Source organism: Osmerus eperlanus, chromosome 14, assembly GCF_963692335.1.
Source record: "Osmerus eperlanus chromosome 14, fOsmEpe2.1, whole genome shotgun sequence".
In the NCBI taxonomy this organism is placed as follows: domain Eukaryota; kingdom Metazoa; phylum Chordata; class Actinopteri; order Osmeriformes; family Osmeridae; genus Osmerus; species Osmerus eperlanus.
In genome coordinates, this window is record NC_085031.1 from 171,233 (window position 1) to 192,481 (window position 21,249).

Consider the following 21,249-nt stretch of genomic DNA (forward strand, 5'->3'; position numbering starts at 1 on the left):
TGAATCGCGATTCCATCTTCTACTGCCGGTAACGTCGTAGAATAATCTTCAAAGGGGGTTCTTTATTCATGAATGAATGCAATATGAGTAGGCTAAATGCCTGAAAATATCACGAGAATGGAAAACTTAAAAGGACGTTTAAGTCTTAGAGATTAGGTCAATTTGTTCAAATTTATTCGTTTTGATTCAACGATGAGGCTGCCTCTTGCAGGGGAAATGAGAAGACATCTATTTCATTCTACACTTCACTCGTATTTTCAGTTGTAAATGAGCAACAAAAAAAAGATGCTTTTAAATCTATGTAATCTTTATAAATAATAAGTATGCATTTTTATATAAAATACAGAAATATCAGTTGTAAAAATGTCATTAAAAAACGGACCCCTGTCCAACCGACGCAAGCAAGCACACCCTACAATTTCCCCAGAAATTGTACCCTCTGTAGTTACAAATGTTGTAGTATTTGTTAACTTGATTTACTATGTATCCTGTCAGATGGTAGAGAGCGCAGGTCTCTGTTTTAGTGAGGTCAGGTGCAGGACTGCGCTCCATCAGCTCCTCCACACGCAGGGCAGGACTGGGTAAGGTCTCCTTTGCATCCAGAAAGTCAGCCAAAAGGCTGTTCTCATCTTCCTGATAGCTTCCTGATTTTGTTGTTCTTAAAAACTGCCCAACAGAAATTGACTTCAGTGCTTGGTGAAACTCCACGGCAGTTTGGACTGGATTCCTCTGTCGGATGCAGCCAAATAGGTTTTCCAGACAGTCTTGGGTAAACCTGCTGGTCAACACAAACAAGTGTCCCTGTGACAGCATGTCTTCTTGGATGGACAGTATTGTAGATGTTGCCATCACAATCCCTGTTTGTACAGGCTTCCAGCTACTTGGTTGTCCAATCTTCAGCCTACGGAACAGTTGGATCGTGTCCTGGAGGAACTTGATGGCCTTTTGGTACTCCTCCATCTTGTGCCTGCTCAGTGCCATTACTGGGTGGCGAGAGGACATGAGATCAAACCAGTGGTCTACCTGCTCCAGGAGCCATGCTGTTGTCCGGTAAGAGGTGGGTCGTTGTTCCTTCTCAACCATATATTTCAGGCCAGCACTTGTTGCCTTGCTGAATACATTTAGTGCAGGGCCTACCTTCATCTTGTCAAAATGACTGGGCTGAAGGGTTTTCATTGAGATATTTGGAGCAATTTTCAAAGCCATCCCCTCTTGTAAATTAACCAAATCTTTCAGTGGACCGACTGAAGCTTCATTGGAGGGGAGGTTCTCCCTCTACCATATCTGGTGGGATTGTGAACGTCTGTCCGCGGACCAGGGCACTCTTCAAGTTCTTCACCAGGTGTGAGACATCTGGCATGAAGTATAGCCTCCTGTCTGGTCTTGTTGGATGTGGGACAGACGTTTTGTTGTGGTCCACTCCAAAGGCCTTCCACATTGCCCGATTAGGGCTGCCCATGTCAGTGGTGACGTTAATCACATGTAGCCCGATGGAATCTGCTCTGTGAATAATGTCCAAGACAATAGGTTTGTAAATGGCCCCATTAGTGGAATTGCCACTGTAGTGGTAGGCCACTACTTGTTTCCACCTTGTCGTGCTCCCTGCCAACATAAAAACACACGCATGTGTTGCCTCTCCTGTGTGGCCAGGTAACGTCACATCCCCATACAGCTTCCCTGTTCCCAGGTGCAGCTCCACGCTTGGTGTGATTGACATCTCATCCAGAGTAAGTACGCACTCCCTCTCCATCTCTGTCAGGCCATCTACCTTCAGCTTCAGCATGTCAAACACCTCCCCTAGTACTCCTGGTTCCATCTTAATGTGCTGTATTCGTCTTTGCAGGGTTCTGATGTCGGGGAGAGGAATCAACATGTCCTGTAGAAGTTTGTAGCCTGTTGAGCCAGTAGCAAAACGGATTTGAATAGCCTTTTTAAGGATGTCATTTCCCCATCGTATGCTTCTCTTACTCTTCAGACCACTCGATTTTATCTGATCTTTTGATAACATTGTTCCAAATTTATTTTCCATTATTATTATTTTTTTCCGTAGGACCACATTCATTCTTTTTTGACAATGTAGGGCTGCCTGTAACCTTCTTGTCTGATCTATTTGTTTTGTTAACTCCTCCCTCAGGTCTTTATCACTGTACCCTGGCTCACTTGGACACTGGGCACAGGATCCTGGCTCACTGGGGCACTGGGCACTGGAACCTGGCTCACTTGGACACTGGCTATTGGCTCACTTGGACACTGGACTGGCTCATTGGCTGCTGGTATGCCCCTCTCAATTTCCTCACAGTCTAAACCTTCAATAGCCTCTCTTCCCTCACTTTCCCTTCTCAGACTTCCCTCAGTATCTGAAATGATGACATAGCATTGTTAGTGTTATAAGGTGGGGAGGGTGTGCAATTATAAATGTTAGATTCATTGTAAGTTCACATTGTTCATACCAAAGTTCATCATGTGACAGTAGGTGTGGTCACTGGCCACTGAATTAACATGTACTAAAGGCTTTTTGGTGGTTCTCTCACTAGGACCCTTCCTCTTCTTGGGCTCAGGATGATGCAGAAATATGCTGGGAACAGCATCAGCCTTCAATTCCAGTTGGCCTTTTTTTGTTTTTGTGAATTGGTCTCCCTCAAAATGTGCCTGCGATGATATTGGCACAATGGCTTGAGTTTAATTTCCACATGCATTCCAGACTCACCCCATAATTGTCAATCCCAATTTCATTATAGTCATGTACATATTACAGTAAACATATTGGTCCTTGATCCACAAGTGAAATGTATAAAGACAACTTAAACTCACACCACACAGTTTTCTATTATTGAATTTTCTTGCGATGGTCAGGTGCCTTCTGCCAACTTGCGCCATCCATTTTTTTCTCCTGTTTGTATCTTTTGGAAAACCATACATCCGGATCCCTCTCTCAGACCGATTGGAGCATGCTGCACAGCCAACCATAATCTCCTTGTCTTCTAGAATCATATGAAGTGCAGGAGCTCATTAATTTGACATTTTATACTGCATTTCAACCACTATAATGATTGTGTTTGTGTGTGCCTAGTCTGAGGTTTGTGAACAGCAGACATTTAGATCACCGGATCACTACAAACAAAAGGAGTGGAAGAACACTGGACATATTATACAATAAAATGTTTTATTGAATGCAATTGGTTGCCTTGTTTATTCTGTTCTATTTTTTTCTATTGAACAGTTGCTGGTGATAATGGTTAGATTCAACTTGCATCAAGTACTACAAATTTAAGTGTTGTTAATGTGGTAAGTTGTAAGTGGGCCGATGAATAAAAAAACGTTTAACAAGTCCCATTTACTTCAACAGTCGAAGGTTAAACGTTAAGTGGAAAAATATAGTCCTCATTAGGCTACTGTTTGGTATGTATAGTATGGTACAGTTGGTACACTATGGTAGCTAGCATAGCCATTTCTAGCTCTGCTTCACAATATTGCGTTATGTATTATAAGTTAATGTAATACATAAATGTTAATAAAGTATCAGACATACATGATACAACACACCAGTAACCAATAGGGGTTATGCGGAGCGCCCAGCGTTCGAACCGGAAAACAGATGTAATCGTTTCCGCTTCTAATTTCCGTACACATCTGCAGCGCTTGGTGATGCAAAGAACTTATATTGACAGAGAAGTTCAAGCATTTTATAAATTATATTACTCTCTACATTAGGCTAAGTGTGACAGGTAAGAATAAAGTGATGAGTTTATATAACGTTATAATAGCCTAACGTTAGACCGTTTCCCAGGAGGTACGCTAGCTCTACAGTACACATTACAACATTAGCCTACAGTATACACAAATAATCATCAATAATTATCAATGAAATATATGAATTCAGCAAATTAATTTAAGAAGCTCATTTTAATTTACTGTCATATCCATATAAATCATTATTCTGGTTTCTATGGCTAGGACCTGCAGTTCCTAGAAGGAATTAAGTTCACTAGCCTATTACTAGACAAAAAAAACGTTAAAGTTAGCAGGTGCATAAGATTCGGCGGCGCTACCGACAAAATGTACCTGTCAGGGTCTTTGGGAAAGCGATGAAAGGCATAAATACTGTCACATTGGTAGTTGTTGCAGTTGATTGCCGAACACTGCGTTCTTTGAGTCCACTTGGACTTCGTTGTCATATTGTGTCTCTTTCTGTGTAACTGTTATAACTAGCTAGTATGTAACTTTGTTACTATTAGTCCAGGCAAAGTAGCGTTTTACAACAGATTAATTGTAAAACATTTTTTTTTGCAGCTTAGATCATTTCTATGAGGTGTCCAGAACAACATACTAAAAGTCCTAAGAAATCCTAGTTGAGGAAATATGTTAAATTCTCATCAATACGAGATGTGTGCCAATAAGGCCAGGCAACATTACACCCCAATGGGGCTATTTTTTCCTTTACTCCTATCAAAATGAAACTTTACACAATGAAACTACCCATGACAAGTACAACATTTTGCATTACAAGTTTCTTTAAAAATGAATGTTAATATGCAAATGAGCTATACACTAATCGAATATGCCCAAAATACACCCAAATAGGCTTAATTTTTTCCTTTACTCCTACCACAATAAAACTTAACATAGTAAAAGTATAAATGAAAAGTAACTTTTTATTACAAGTTTATTTTGAAAGTAATTTGAATATGCACATGAGCTCCACACTTATTGAATATGCTCTAATTTGAATAGGCAGAAACACCATTCATATGACAAATACATCGGCCCAATCTTCATCCAATCATCCTTCTGCCAATGACCTGATGGTCATTATTGGCATAAATCTCCCATCCAAAACATGCCACCCCCAGTCTTTTGGTCCATACGTTCACTTCCCCCTTTCCACTCCATCATTTGGTAAAAGACCCGAAGACTATGGAACTTTGCAGCTGTTGACGTTGGAGGGATAGTTACATTTATGCATTTAGCAGACGCTTTTATCCAAAGCGACTTCCAAGAGAGAGCTTTACAAAAGTGCATAGGTCACTGATCATAACAATGAGATAGCCCCAAACATTGCGGGTAGCCAAAACATGAAGCATACATTGTGAAAAACCAAATAAGTCCCAAAGGGAAGAACCATAAGAGCATGTTTAGACAAGTTACAATTAAACAACATGAACTTCAGAAGTGCAAGTGTGTACCTGTAGAAAAAGCAAGCAACAATAATATAATTCACAGCGAGTACAATAACTTTAAGTCAGTTACAACTAACCAACAAGAGCAACAAGTCTCTCAATAAGAGTCATTGTGATCCTGGAGGAAACTAACATCAGGTCCAGCCAATCATTCCTAAGTACCGGAACAAGTGCGTCTTGAGCCTTTTCTTGAACGTGGGGAGACAGTCAGTGTCTCTGATGGAGGTGGGGAATTGATTCCACCATTTGGGGGCCAGACAGGAGAAGAGCTTGTGTTGGGACCGGGCACTCTTGAGCGGTGGGACCACCAGACGGTTGTCAGAAGAAGACCGTAGTTGGCGGGTGGGGGTGTAAGGCTGGAGGAGAGACTTGATGTAGTCGGGTGCAGTCCCATTTACCGCTCGGAAAATAAACTGAGTCTCCACTATATTACGCTGCACCTCAAAATGCTTCTGACCTTAGATCACAATACTTTCTTTTAGCAATTTACCATTTTTATTGCTGCATACATAGCCTAACTCTTACATACATATACAGTACATTTGCCTCAACCCTTACTGTAGTTCTGGGCTTGTGCTATTGTTGTTCAGTTTCTGTGCAGGCATGAACAGGGGGGACAACCTGGATATTGAGCTCTGAGTAATGAGCTGTCTGAAAGAGCAGTGCAGCAGTGTCATTACACACTGCTGTGCCAGCTTTGCACGAACACTGACTGGAGGTCATGACGACAGGTTCTGAATCACGTAGCACTATCTGTGTAAAATACACAAAGAGTCAATTAGACAAACATTGATACTGATGTATCCTTTGAAGTGTTTTTGAAGTGAATTTTGCTACTATTCAGATACCGCTGAATTAGGAATTGGCCTAGTAAAGTTGCTGGGGTACGTTTGTTGACAAGGGGTTTCCTACAAGTCTATTACAATACGAGGTGAGGTATACCATACCAAATATGTTGCAATAGAAAGATTTACTGTCAATCAACTTCGCCCCAATTACCTTACTTCTCCACTAACAGGTAGACTATAGCCATTTATCAAGTGTCTCAGAAGAATGTTTACAGAGTCAAGAACATGCTCATGGTCAAATGAAAGCAGTTGTAATGTAAATATTTTCGTTCTGAGAGGCTTGATGAACGCATGCTATGCTGCAGTCATTGAACTGGAACAGACTGCAAAATTGAACAGAATACCCAAAACCATCCCTAAACATTAGCCTACTCTCAAGCTGTGTGGTTTTTTATTCTTCTGCATGGACCTGTGACAAGCTGCTCTGACACTGATAGTACCGGTCAACCTGTCTTTGTTTGAAACTGGTGGACAAGAAGATACAGCATTCATCCACTCAGTACTTTTATCATTATTCTAACAATATTTTAGAAATCTGAAACACCTGCCAGAACAGCAGTCTACATTAGACCTACAGTCGACACATTAGACCTACAGTCAGATGGATTACATAACGGTTGACCAGCATAAACACACAGGACATCGTAGTAATTATACTGTTGGTACTATAACCCCATCGCTAAAATGCAGTCTTCGTTTGACTGTTTTAATCGTCTGCGAGCAAAAATAAAAGACTAAACTACTGATAGCATACAAGTCTAAACTAACTACTGATAGTTAGCTAACACTATCGCTATATCCGATGCCATTAGCAAAAGCTACACATATTACATACCTTCATAATTATGAATAAATGAGGAGGCGTAAAACTTAAATACCTTGTCTAACAGAGTACTCGGGGCTCTGGACGTCCGTTTGGCAATACGGTGTACATCGGAAATTGTAATTAAGGGTAACGTTTGCTCCTGTAAACACCGAAGGTGGCCATTACTACGCTGTGTTTACATCAGTAGCGGACGGCCGGAAGTAGTTACATCTGTTTTGTAGAACCCGGAAGAATGTTGCGCATAACCCCTATTGACATTGTGTTAATGTACCGAAAATATCCGTGAATCGAGATGGTGCTGCTGTCTGTCCCGCCGAAAACCATTCAAACAGGTTGACAGCAGTGTTTTTTTTTTTTTTACTACAGCGAGCTACCGGAACCACGTGACAAAAAAGCTCTAGCTTTTTTCCTGTGTTTCACTGGCAGTGAGTGTTCACAATGTTGTATTTCACTCCATTCTACACCAAACACGTCAGGGAGGACTGCCTTTTGTAGATACGAATCTGCTGAAGATAGCCAGACTATCTGATTTCTTTTACCGAGCCTGTTTCATTCATAATTTGACAACTTTCAGTGAGTGAGTTGTCATGGTGATTACAGTTATTAAAGCTCCTGATTGGACCTTTGTATTGGACAAGTAAGATAGAAACCACATTTAGTTGGAACAAAAAGATGTGCCGGTTAAAATGGAAACGTTCCGTCAAAATGAATTAATTCCATAATAATATATCCAGGGCTCGAAATTAACTTTTTGGCTTACCAGCCAAAATGGCTGGTAGATGAAAAAAATTACCAGCCAATAATATTTTTTACCGGCCAAAATTAAACCTGGTATTTCAGACTTACTCTGAAATTGTTTGACATAAACAACCTATACCTATGATTCTAATATCATTGTAAATCACTCACAGAATGGGTTAAACAAAATCAACCAATTTTACTTTTTGAAATAATTTATTAATTCAGGGGGTTCCAGGGGCTTACTACTCCTCTTGCTCAATGTGAGATGGGTTGTCCTTGTCCATGAGGTTTGTTCTTCGCATCGGACTAGCTGGCTAAAAGCAGAATTCCCATATCTGTTGAAATGCCCTGCTTGACTTTTTTGGTGTAAAACTTTTGTTGTAGAATTGACCGAACTGTAAAATTATGAACTTTGTGACATGACGCGACCAAGAAAGAGACATGGCTGCCGCCTCGTAAGACTATGCGGTCTATCTGGCGACGCACTCACTCAAATTTCAAGACTTTCGTGACCCAAATCAAAATTCTGATGTGACAGATCAATGGGGAATTGCTTTCTCTCTTAAATGCTACCATCCTCAACCTTTTTTGTCTTTTTAAATCTAACTATTTGTATTATCCATGTCATTCTCTAGCTTTTATAAAGGTTATCTTCGCGGTTTTCTGCCACCTAGATGCGCGCACAACTTTTCGTGTTGGTGTTGCAAGCTTTTTTTTTTACCATGACGGGCGCGGTAGTCGGGAGCTGTACTCTGCAATTTCACTCGCAAAATGGCAGAGCATCGGACACAATTTAGTCGCCAGCCCAAAAATCTACACGCCATTGGCGCTTGGCGGGTGCCAATTTCGAGCCCTGGTGACAAAGGTACAGACCAGAGCCAAATAGGGTAGAGCCACGAGTTGAAACTCGTGGATTTTTTTAAACGTTTGACCGTTTTTTTACAGCAGCATTTTAAAATTGTGAGATTTACATAGGAAAGAGGTGTCAATGTATTTTGAGGTTCACTGTACGTCCATTTTACCAACTGATCTGCCATTACTCAACTATGACAAGGTAAACTCGGTTTTGCAGTCAATGACCCCTTTAAGGGAATTGCCCTGCATTGGCTAATCGCGCGCGGACATGGATTTCTTCGGGCATGCATAGTTTGTCCATCCATCCATCATCTGCCGCTTTTCCGGGGGTCGGGTCGCGGGGCCAGCAACCTAAGCAGGGAGGCCCAGACTTCCCTCTCCCCGGCCACTTCCACCAGCTCTTCAGGGGGGACCCCAGGGCGTTCCCAGGCCAGCCGAGAGACATAGTCCCTCCAGCGTGTCCTGGGTCTTCCCCGGGGCCTCACCAGGGAGGCATCCTTATCATATGCCCGAGCCACCTCAACTGGCCCCTCTCGACGCGGAGGAGCAGTGATTCTACTCTGAGCCCCTCCCGGATGACCGAGCTTCTCACCCTATCTCTAAGGGAGAGCCCGGACACCCTGTGGAGAAAACTCATTTCGGACGCTTGTATTCGCGATCTCGTTCTTTCGGTCACTACCCACAGTTCGTGACCATAGGTGAGGGTAGGAACGTAGATCGACTGGTAAATAGAGAGCTTCGGCTTTCAACTCTTCACCACGACGGACCGATGCAGAGCCCGCATCACTGCAGACGCCGCACCTATCCGCCTGTCAATCTCGCGCTCCATCCTTCCCTCACTCGTGAACAAGACCCAGAGATACTTGAACTCCTCCACTTGGGACAAGATCTCCTCCCCGTGGAGATTGCACTCCACCCTTTTCTGGTCGATAACCACGCATAGTTTGTGTTTTCAGTTAAACTGCGTTGATCTATGGAACGCCGTGTTAGTCACAATTAAATAAATAAATCGGAAAATAAATAGATAAATACATAAATAAATATGGCTATGAAATAAACCCTGAAATTAAAAAAGATGGCAATAAATATATAAATATAGCATCATATAATTATATAGCTGAATCCATTTACCTACATCAATGTATTTATTAAAAAATTACGTTTTTGTAAAGACAACATCTATTTATTTCATGGGACTTTTATTTCCTAATGCCACATTTATTTATTTTTGAAACTTTTATTTCCTAACGCCACATATATTTCCGAACACCACTTTTATTTCTGCGCTGTATTTATTTCCAGTCTCACATGCAACGAGAGGGGCGTGGTTATCTTCAGACCAACGCAGCTGCACAAGATCGAAGGCAGATAGGGACACCTAGATTCGAGAGATGAAGGGAAGACATTAGTCGTGTCAGTATTGGCAGACTGGCCTTAGTAGATCAAATTGATCAGCATGGCTTGTCAGGGGATATCATTTTGGCACACATTCATGGCCGGATTAACCATATGGGCCCAGTTGCCCATATGATTAAACAACTGCCCAGGGGAACCAAGACTCCAGGGGCACCAAGCAACCAGGCGGTTCCCTATCCGGGTCCGGACCTATAACCGATATATTCAGGGTTCTAAATTAACACCCGCCAACCCGCCAAATGCGGGTTAAAATTCATTTTGGCGGGTGTTAATAAAAACTCACTAGCCAGTTTGGCCGGTGATACATGAGGCATTAGATGAATGATACATAAGGCTCTGTTCTCGGAATGGTTCTCGGTCATTTATCCCCCTGGCAGTACTTCCTAAGTTTCCCATGAACACTGTGCCGTAATGCTACGTGATAACGCTTTATACGCCCATTGGCTACGCGCAGTTGAAGTGAAACCGGGCGCGAGAAACCATGGAAACGTCCACCAGAAAACACAAGGAAGAAGTAAAACGAAGCATAGCGGATCATAGGAGGTAATAAGAGCTAGAGTAGTAAAGTAAAGTAAAAAGTTAACTTAATGCGGCGGTGGTTAGGACAAACTTCTGGGGGCGAGAAGAGGAACGAGGCAGAAAAGAAAATGTAATGCCAAATGGCCGACGGGTCGGGAATGGCTTGTGTTTGACAATGAAAATGTTGTCGTGTTTTGTAAGGATTGCCGCATGTAGTCTACGCATAAGAAAAATTATGTTGCTTACTGACACAGTCTAGTGTAATGTAAATACACTGTTCTTAATAAAGAGTATATTAGGTCAGTTTAATTAATGCCTGCTTAGGACAAAACGTTTCTGTAAATGCATGGGCAGGAGTCAATCTCATGACGCGAATGGACGTTTTAGCCATTTACAATAAATCGTGTCCTTACGTGTTGGTGATTTCACATACCCTTGCATCATACTTCTGTGCTTCATTTTACTTCATTTTCTGTGTTTTTCATGCCAACAATGTTAATAAAATAATCAAATGCATTCAGGGAAACTCATAATTGTTCTTATTTTCACCGGAAAGAATTTGGCTAGTGGAAATTCTGATTGGCCACCAGCCAAATTGGCTGGTGATCAAAAAAGTTAATTTAGAACCCTGAATATAACAATTCAGAACTGACCAACTACTTTCACAACTAAACCTTGTTTTAATTAAGAGCGAACATCGAACTTGTACGTGCATTGTGATATTCATGCTAGCATCGTAGTACAACGAGTGAAGCTTAAAGATCCTGTAAAGTAAATTCCATGTTTTGCTTCTAAGTACATTATATAGGTGTGAAATGAGTTTCTGAAAGCATGTGCAAAGCGCTAAAACTTTGTCACACTGAAATGTGGAGTTAGACCGAAGAACAGTTTCTCTTCCGTTTTCAGATCAGGTTTTAATGGGCGGAGCCAAAAAATGCCCTATCTACGTCAGTTCACTGAATGGCTCCTCCTGCTGTACTGTTATTGTAGCTTACATAAGCTAGCTAGCTAGCTTCAGGATGTCTCCCACCACCCGCAACTGCATCTTCCCTGGATGCAAGAACTCCAGCTGCGCTGCAACGCCATTTAAGTTGATAATGAAAGGAAAAATAGGTTGATAGATTTTGTGAATAGCCACGCTCATGGAAAGCTTTGGATAAACTCCAACAGCCGCCTCTGCGCCATTGACCATTTCACGGCGGACAGTTTTAACATGGACCAGAGACAAACGGGGTTCACCAACACACGGCTTCTCTTGCAGCGCGGAGCCGTACCAAGCATCGCCCCCCCCCCGGCCGTTCATCCTCCGGTCGCACCTGGACCATCCACCGCCGCCAGCAGTTCATCACTCAGTTCTGTATGCTTGTTATAATTATACTAGATAACTTTTCCAGAGGTATCTCTGCTATAATTAGTGCAAACCGCTAACTTGATATTAGGCTACTCAGTTTAGAATGATGGTATTTTGGTGAAATGGTAGCTAATGTGCTAAAAGTAGTTGGAGAGCTCACTGTCTGCTGTAAATGTTTCCTCCTGTGTTACAGCTCAGGGGAATATTAAATTTATATGCATCTGTATGTTTCACTAATTGAACAAATACATTCTAATTCTATACTGTTTTGTTCGGCTTGACGTAGCGTCCATTATCTGGGTCGTAGGTAGCTTACTTGAGAGAGGCGACGCCTTCCAGCGAGGGGGCCGAGCTTCAGCTCCTTCAGGCGACACGCCCCCCTCAGTCTCGAACAGAGAAGACTGCTGATTTTCTTACGATTTCAAAGCCTAATTGAACATACTTATCTGGGGTTTTTTTCATTCAAATTTGGATGGGTAGTTAATAACACGTTATTCTGTGGTGTGGTGAACTTGAAACTCATTTTAATTCCACTTTACAGGATCTTTAACAAGACGGTCAAAAGTGTGCAACTGGCGTTTCCCAATAACGATGGTTCCAGGCTCTAAAAGATCAGTCTCTAATAATAATATTTTTTTTATTATTACTTAGTTTTAGCGCTTTGATTTTTTTTATAATAGTTTTCTCTTTTTCCTTTCACAACATTCAACATACATCAAGCTCTTCGAAGGAAATCTCTGGTTTCACTCCTAGGGTTTTTCCCCCGCTCTTTTCTAAGGGCGACCCTCAATATCTAGATGTCATTTAATTGGCCCAAACCACCGAACCATCTCAATCTGATAGGTTTCCTCCACAGTCAGTTTAGACTAACATGGGAGTTAGGTGGCTGAGCGGTTAGAGAATCGGGCTAGTAATCAGAAGGTCGCTGGTTCGATTCCCGGCCGTGTCAAATGACGTTGTGTCCTTGGGCAAGGCATTTCACCCTACTTGCCTCGGGGGAATGTCCCTGTACTTACTGTAAGTCGCTCTGGATAAGAGCGTCTGCTAAATGACTAAATGTAAATGTAACATCCATTTAAAATCAACCCATTAGTTACATCACACATTAGTTTAGCTGCACGCTTATGGGCTCAAAACAAGGCCAAAAGTATTGCAAATGCGCGTCGGACGATATACAAATGTAAAAGGTGTTCCGCAAATGCAAAACGTGTTCCACAAATGTAAACCGTGTTTCGCAAATGTGAAACTGGTTCCGCAAATGTACATTGCTTTCCACAAATGTAAATCAAGATCCATAAATGTGATTAACTGTCCACAAATAATCACATTTTGATTTGCCTTTGAGTTTTTTTCTAACTACATATTTGCAAGACATTTTCAAGGGGATTCTGTAAAATTGGTGCCATAAAGCTTTGCAAATAGGGCCATAAAAAGCTGAACTTATATCATGTGACTTTTGGCACCGGTTTGACGCACGTGATTTTTGGCACAGATTTGACGCTAGACTCAAAACGGGGGCAAAAGTATTGCCAATGCGTACGATGATCCACAAATGTAAAACGTGATCCACAAATGTAAAAGCAATTCCACAAATGTAGTAAATCTCAGTGTACACCCGTGATGTAGCAATGTAGGTTCTATGTGTTGTACCCAGGACTGTTAAAGAGGTGACACCGGGAGTTGTAGGAGCGTCTTTAGCCAGAAGCGCACCACTGAGTCGGAGTCTTTAAATTATTCACTTGCTTCATTAATGTAAAGCATATTTAACACAATTTAAGACAAATTTTAAACACATTTAAGATGTGGTAGCACCACTAAATGTGAAGGATAAGGGTCCGTGTAACTGGTCCAGATGAATGATTCGTTGTCTCGTTTTTCGTAGTACAATTAGGCATATGCTGTTTCAGGTCTATTCCAAAAATGTCTAACGACGAAACATGCAAGTGATTGTAATCCATGCGCTGCAATGTTACACGGACGTTAAGTCTTTCTGGGGTCTCTAGGAAGACAGGAGGTGTGGGTTATGGAATCAGACCAACACAGCTACCAACACTCATCTGCCTCAGCTCTGGCCGTTGCAGAGGCCCCACAAGGTAGGCCAAGGTACGTCCAGTAGACCGCATAGTCGTAGGCGGCAGCCATGTCTTGGTCGTGTCATGTCACAAAGTTCATAATTTTATAGTCTGGTCAATTCTACACCAAAAAGGTGGAGGGCAGCTTTCAATAGAAATTTTTATGTGATTTGTGTAAAACGGGCAATTTGAGTGAGTGTGTCCCCCAGTAGGGTTAGACTCAGATTTTTCAAAGCGAGCCTGTTTCATTCGTCATTTGCATGAGAAAGCAACCTCAGTTAGCCAGGGTAGTTTTGCCCGTTTCCCTCGGTCAGGCACCTTTTAAGGAGTGAGTTATTTTCCAAAACGGAAGCTAGCTAGTTTTAGTTAGCTTCCGTTACCTAGCAACCTAGCATAATACTCGTAGCAATGCTACTACCTGCTAGTGTTACTTGTTAGCCTCCTAATTGTAAATTTTGAAGCCATACTATAGCGTTTGTCATATAGTTTTTGTCTATCGGAAAATAGTCGGTTGGAATGTTCAGAATCACATATGTGTGACGCTACTCCTTAACGGGTTAAAGGTCTCTGACAGTCAGAATCACTGTTTACAGGCAAAGGTCGAGATCTGTGCATAAAACTGTCGCCAAAAAATAACAAAATGTTGGGCCTTAGCTTGGCATGCCTAACCAAATTTGGCCCTTTTGGAAATCTAATTGGGGAACACTGCACTAGGCTATATGTAGCCTGACGTTGTCATACTCATAATTCTAGTCAGAATATGAGTCTGATACCGCTCCGTTGGGCTGTGAGTATGGGGCGTGTTTCAACCGAACCCGGAAAAAAATGCCTCTTCGCTCAATTGGATAGACCTACAACCAATCAGAGCAACATAGTATGTTGTTTGTTGAAAACGAATTCAACCCAAGCGCTCTTTGGTGACGTGGTTGATTACGTTACTGTTGATCATCTGTCCATCATCGTATAAAGCCTGCCCTGACAATTTGATTGGTCCGAACAGCTCTTGTTCGGACATAGTTTTCCCCAACCAAGCGACCCCAGACCCTGCTTCCCGACCACATTTTTTTGTGGGCGAGGCTAAGTTCGGCTGGGACCCAGGCTAGGCTATATGTGCAGACAGACACACGTACCTGGTTTCCCTCTCTGCTGACTGCCATCCAGCAGGCCCCGCATTCACAATCTAATGAAGTCATGTGTGACGGTTCCATTATTGCTGTTACAAAAAGTATCCATATAGAAATAACTTGTTAAAGGCTCTGATTCGTTATTATTTTCTAAACTGCAAAGCATCAGTGTAGTAGAAACAGTTTGCATGTAATAACATTGGGATCAATGTGTCAGTTCAAAAAATAAAAACATCCAAATACATGTTTGGTTAATCTTTTATTAACAGAGTAGGAGAACATCCCTGTCTCTCACTCAACACTGCACTTCTATCAAGACATGACAAAAAACATGCTCCATTAACAACAACAAAAATATTAATATAACTGTATCATTTTATTTAGTTAAAGGCCATATGGCAGGTTAAACACTACTGTTGATTAATGGGTACATGAAGCACTCAAGATATGTATATCATTTAAAATATCTCCAAATGGTGTTAAAGACCAGTTTTTGTTGTTTTTGGTGTTAGCATTAGCATATTAGTGCAATTCGGCGATGAAGTCACGTTGGTGAGTCGTGGAGGAGAGTAGCCTCAGCCTAGTACTAGAACTATGGCGACTGACTGGGATGAAGAAGATGTGGCAAAAAACACTAATGTGTATGATGGCCCGCAGCCGTATAATTTTGAACCAAGTAGACATGAGAGGCCAAATTAGGAATTTCCGAGACCTGATGGCCGTCAAAGCCAATTAAATGGATGGTCCGAGGAGAATGAGTGGTTTGGGGTTTGGTTTAGTGTCCTGGTGAGTTGCTATCATTTAGCAACACAGCAACGAGCTCTGGAGCTAGTCTACGAACAGCAGTGCACATATATAAAGAGCATATGAGAAGTTTGGACCAACATCGAAGTAAAGAGGCAACATAAAAAGGTTGGTATTAATGTTTACATGTGGCCCTCCTCTTTTACAGTTTTTCAAAAGAGCAACTTCGATTTTGGTCCCATTTCCAAAACAAACTTCTCATATGCTCTCTCTCTCGCTCCTTGGGGCCGAAAATCAAGCTGTTCTACTTAGCGCTCCCCCTAGAGGCCTGGAGAACTTCCGTTGTGAAAATTGGATTCAGCGTTTTTGGTTTGCGTGCTTTCGTTTTTGCAACGCGTTTATGTATATGCAGGGTGTTTATGTATTTGGTTGTGTGTATTTGCTGCATGTTTTCTGAATGCTGCGCATGTGTTGTCAAATTAATTAAGATGTTTTCTTAATTTGCTTGTGTTTTGTCTTTTTGCATGTGTTTTCTTAATTTGCAGCGCGGTTGCACATGTTGGCCACCGTACGTTAGCCTACATTTACGTTTCACTTTTCCATGCACAAAAGTCATGTCCGGGTAAAGATTGTGTCTTTGACCAACGAAGATGAGCTGTAATATTGTAGCACCCCTAGCCGGGATGCTAATTGAGGAGTCGGGAGTCAACCGGTGAAGTGCTGGGTGCTTATTACACAGACAGTTGTGGGACACTGTCTACGCCTTAACTAATACTCAATAAACAACAATCTGAACAATCTCAATAATGCTGCTTAATCGCTCGGGTTCTGCTGCCCCCCATTGTCTGTCTGCCCCTGTAAGGGGCCAGTCTGTCCCTGTGCACCACTACCTTGCACCTCCTTGGTGGAGTTTGGATCCGGTACACCACCTCCCCCACACGCTCTAAGATCAGGCAAGGCCCTAGCCACGCACTGTCTAGCTTAGGGCACCGTCCCTTTTTCCTGGCTGGGTTGTGTAGCCACACCAACTCACCAGTCTCAAAGTGGCGCCCCCTCGCGTGCACATCATAGTGCCGCTTCTGTCGCATGCCTGCGCTCAGTAGCTGTTCCCTGGCGTAGGCATGGGCAGACTCAAGCCCGTCCTGCAGTTGTCAGGCGTAGTCCAGGCCAGCCAGCACTGGTGTTTCCTCTGGCGGTCGACCGAACACCATTTCCGCTGGTGTGCGAAGCTCCCTACCCAGCATGAGAAGGGCTGGTGAGCAGCTGGTGGAGTCCTGGACAGCTGACCAACAAGTGTGGGACATATTAATCTATCAAGCATTGCACAGTCATTCGGTGAACAAGTTTAAGAAAGCTTTATTGCTTGCGGCCGGCCCACAAGGAGACAAAAACATCACACGCCATTGTGCTACAAGTTTGTCTGCTAGCATGTTGCGCTAGCTACCTATTTAAGCAGCCCCGCTCTTTACAGTCATTGGTTAAGACAAAGGCATGCAAATGTCCCACGGCTCTTCTTCATTGGCTCCTTTCATAGACCTGGCGCGCGTGTGTGCGTGCGTGTTTACGTGTGTGCGTGTTTACGACATCAACCCTGATTGAAACACAACAACAGGATCTCCGGTCCTGGGGTCGTAAACTCCTTCACATAGGTGTCAACAAATGGTCACCAGACCTTGCGTCTCCACCTATAGTCTTTGTCACAAAGTGCAAAGTATTTCCTTAAAACAACCAAACCAACCCCCTTCTTCTAAGTCCTCAGCCCCAAGATAAGGGTCCTGTATGTTTACCCAGAGTTCATATTTGGGGGTAGGCCTCTCTTTGCACCCAAGGAATACTGAACACAGAATCATTCTTATACAGGATAAATGTGTTACATCTTCAATTTTTCCAACATATCCCTCCTGTTTATCCTGAATAAAATGTGTTATTCCAAAACCACGCCTACACACAGTCAATAAAATCAAAAATACATAAAATCAAAATAATTCATAAAAATCTAAAAATGTGTAATAATGAATACAGCATTATAGTCTAGTAGTGTGAATGCTTTGACATAACAAGGAAACCCATGGTTTTGGGATTAAAACCCGTCATCACCAGCAGAGTGGTCATTTGACGTCTGATGCATCCACCGGCAGACCTGGACTTCATCTCAGATCTCCTTAACCACCAAAATCAAATAGAAACAAAGATTGCAACAAAGAAATCAATACAGAAATGATCAGGATATGAACATGCCTACTTGTTGTCAACATGGTCATCTCTAAAACCATCAAACATTCAGTAAACTGTCAGTCAGATTTTTCTAAGACAGTCGAAACCAGGCCCTGATTGTGCTCTTCCTCTCCAGGTTAGGTGATAAGCAGTTCTCTCCAGGGGGGTATTCCAGGTAGCAGGTTTAGTGAAAACTTTGAGTTGTTTAACCCTGAAAAGAGGCTTACTCCGAGGTTTCCGTTCCAGAAAGAGAGGTAACGAAACCTTTTGGTAAGTTTCCATGGTAACTTACTCTGTGAAACTAACCTGCTCGCTAGAAGGTTTTCCATGCCAAACTCTGCGTTTTTATCTATCCCCTCCCTCTTTCTGAGCCTGATAGCGTCGGCAGACTAGGGATATCCATTCCTGGTTCAGCCAACCGATCTCGAACAAAATATAATTCGCTTAGTTATACGCCGGGAGAGGATTTTAAGACTGCGATTCGATGTGCTTTAATTCCCTGATGAATACCTAGGTTAACGTTACCGTTTCCCGTCACAATCTGTAATGTATTTTAGCAACATTGTCAGCCCTTAGGCCAACATCGCTAATGTTACTCGCCGTGGACGTGCACTCAGAACTGACCAAATGCTTTTTGGCACTGAAATAAAGACAAATAATTGGAATTGTATTTGGTCTTCTTCATTGCCTACAAATAGAAATCTAACAATGAGTATGTTTATTGGCTATTGTTCCTATAATTTACATGATTCACCTGTGACCATGTACCATCCTGTAACTGGTGTTTCAGCAAATCTATTTCAACATTGTACGGGGTCAATATTGGCCAAACAACTGAAACTAATTCCCCTATGGTTTGAAGGAAGATGGGAAACTGAACAGTGTATTAACATTAACCAAATAATGCCAATACCAATGGAATTACAGTTATTCGACTCTATGGGTTAAATCAGAGCAAGAATGGTCAAAGTAAGGTTAAATAATATAATAATTTAATCATATTGCAAATGAATGAAATCAATGAAGGTTAACTCTTACCCACTCTACCATGATTATTGTAAACTAGAGATAGAAAGCAAGAGGTGAGGAAGAAGGAGTAGGACAAGCCAGAGCTGAGGAGAAGGTCTCAGGAGATCAAGAATCCACAGATGCTTCACAATTCCTTTTATACCCAAAACAACTAATAACACCACAATCTTGACCCTTACTTATCAACATGACTAGCAATGCCACAGTAAGTTACACAATGATGTGTGAGAGCCATCAAGTTGAGACTCCATCCAGTAACTCCAGATTTTACCATATGAGAGGTGGGGGCAGGTTGATAGCCTTACAAGATCAGCCTTTATTCTTATGCCCTAAGTACACCATCTCTTGGTCAAAATAGAAATTCAGCAAATTCAACAATTAATATTGATATAGATTATTGTTTCTACAATTAACATCACCTGTTACATGCATCCTCCTGTAACTGGTGTTCCAGTAAATCTTTTTCAAGATTATCCTTTATTCTTCTACCCTAAGTAGGCCTACACCATCTCTTGGTCAGTTTTTGGCAATTCTTCATGAGGTGCAATTTGTACAACTCATTTACTTGTAACTGGGAATACATGGGATTGCATTACATTTCACAGTTCCACATGCAGAATTCACCTGCCATTAAATGAACATATCACTGTATACTGCATCCATGCTCTGTTCAACAGGATCAGAATGTGCAAATCGTTTTTTATATTCATTATTCTCATAATGTCAGTGTAACTGACAATTCTACACAAGCCTGTAAATAAAAGTACATGGGGAGAGAACTACCAGTAGCTACCATACATAATTCTCTGCATCCATTTTCTGCGGCAGCAGTCAATGTCTCTTCGTCATCTTAATCATCATCGTCATCATCCTTTGATGAAAATATTAAGCAAATTACCAGAACTGCATTTTTCCATCTACGTAATATAGTCAATATAGCCAAAATACAAAAATTCCTGTATTTTGTAGCAATTCAATGAGGGGATCCCTCATTGAATTGCTCCTCCCAAGGTTTCTTAAATTTTTTCTCCTGCAGTGGGTTTTTCTGGGAGTTTTTCCTTGTCTTCCTTGAGGGTTTAGGTTGGTTGAGGGGCAGTTCTATGGGCGTATGTGAACCCCTCGACATGCTTGCGTGTAAAAAGGGCTATACAAATACATTTTGATTTGATTTGAAAAGCATTCTGTTGGGGGAAACTGCTATTAGAAGTTGAAATAGGCACCAATTGATATTTACTTTGTATCATGTCGATATATGATTAAAACCAAGGTGACTTCGAGGCTACAATCACAAGCGTATAGCTTAAGCTAAATATGTCTTACCTGTTTGTAGTATGTTTTTATATTTAATATAACATTGAACATGCTATTTTATTAAGTCTCCCACTTTTTCTTCTGTAATATTAACGGTATGGACTGGCTATTACATCAAATGTATGCATTGACTTGGCAGTTTGTCTCCCACGCCAATTGTATACGCTGCTACAGCCGTGTTGCTTTTTTTCCGTAATATGTGCTCAGATTGAACACGAAATAAAACTTATATCTGAAGTGTGGTGAAGTAGGACAAGGTTTTTTGTTGCTGGGTGCCATGGTTGATCCCAGTATCGGAGCTCCATTGATGTTGGCTTTTAATAGTTCTCATGCGCGCGCTTAACTCAGAGTTGACGTACTCCGAGTTGAGTTAACAAATTCAAATCAGCTTTTCTGGAACCGAGTTTTCAGAGTTTCCAATTTTAAAGTAACTCAACTCAGAGTTCAGGGTTAGGCTCAGAGTTTGTTAAACCCGCTACCTGGAATACCCCCCAGGTCAGGGAGTCATAAACCTCAGTTAACCAAACAAAAACCTGTTTAACCCTTAAGTCACCCCAGATTTTGTCTCCAGATGTACTCCCCCGGTCAAACTTATCTCCATTTTATAGATGGCAAAAGAAGCTCACCCTCCCCCGAAGGTGATCTCCTACAGCGCGGTCAAGACTTTTAGGTCAGCAGACATTTCTCTCCAGCCTGCTGCTAACTCTTTTACAACCTCTGTATGATAAGAACCACTTATCACTTTGGCACAAATCCTGAAATCTCATTACATGTTCTCAATTTCTGTTTCTTTTCAAATTAATATCAACTTTCTGAAGAACAAACAGGTTTCTCAAAAACAAAACATTAAGCTTTAATGCAAACTTCAAGAAAAGGCTCAAGACGCACTTGTTCCGGGAGTACAACGGTACTTAGGAATGGTTCGCTTGACCCGATGTTAGTTTCCTCAAGGATCACAATGACTCTTGCTTAGAGACTTGTTGCTCTTGTGGTTAGTGGTAACTGACTTAAATTTTTGTACT

General features: G+C 41.8%; 1 long non-coding RNA gene across 1 annotated transcript; it reads left to right on the forward strand.

The window, feature by feature from the left end:
- Positions 1–812: 812 nt before the first annotated feature.
- LOC134033778 (uncharacterized) lies at positions 813–3,280 on the forward strand. Its single transcript, XR_009932163.1, has 5 exons — positions 813–1,057; positions 1,237–1,527; positions 1,651–1,727; positions 1,844–2,273; positions 2,535–3,280. It is a non-coding gene; the product is annotated as an uncharacterized LOC134033778 (long non-coding RNA).
- The last annotated feature ends 17,969 nt before the right edge of the window (positions 3,281–21,249 follow it).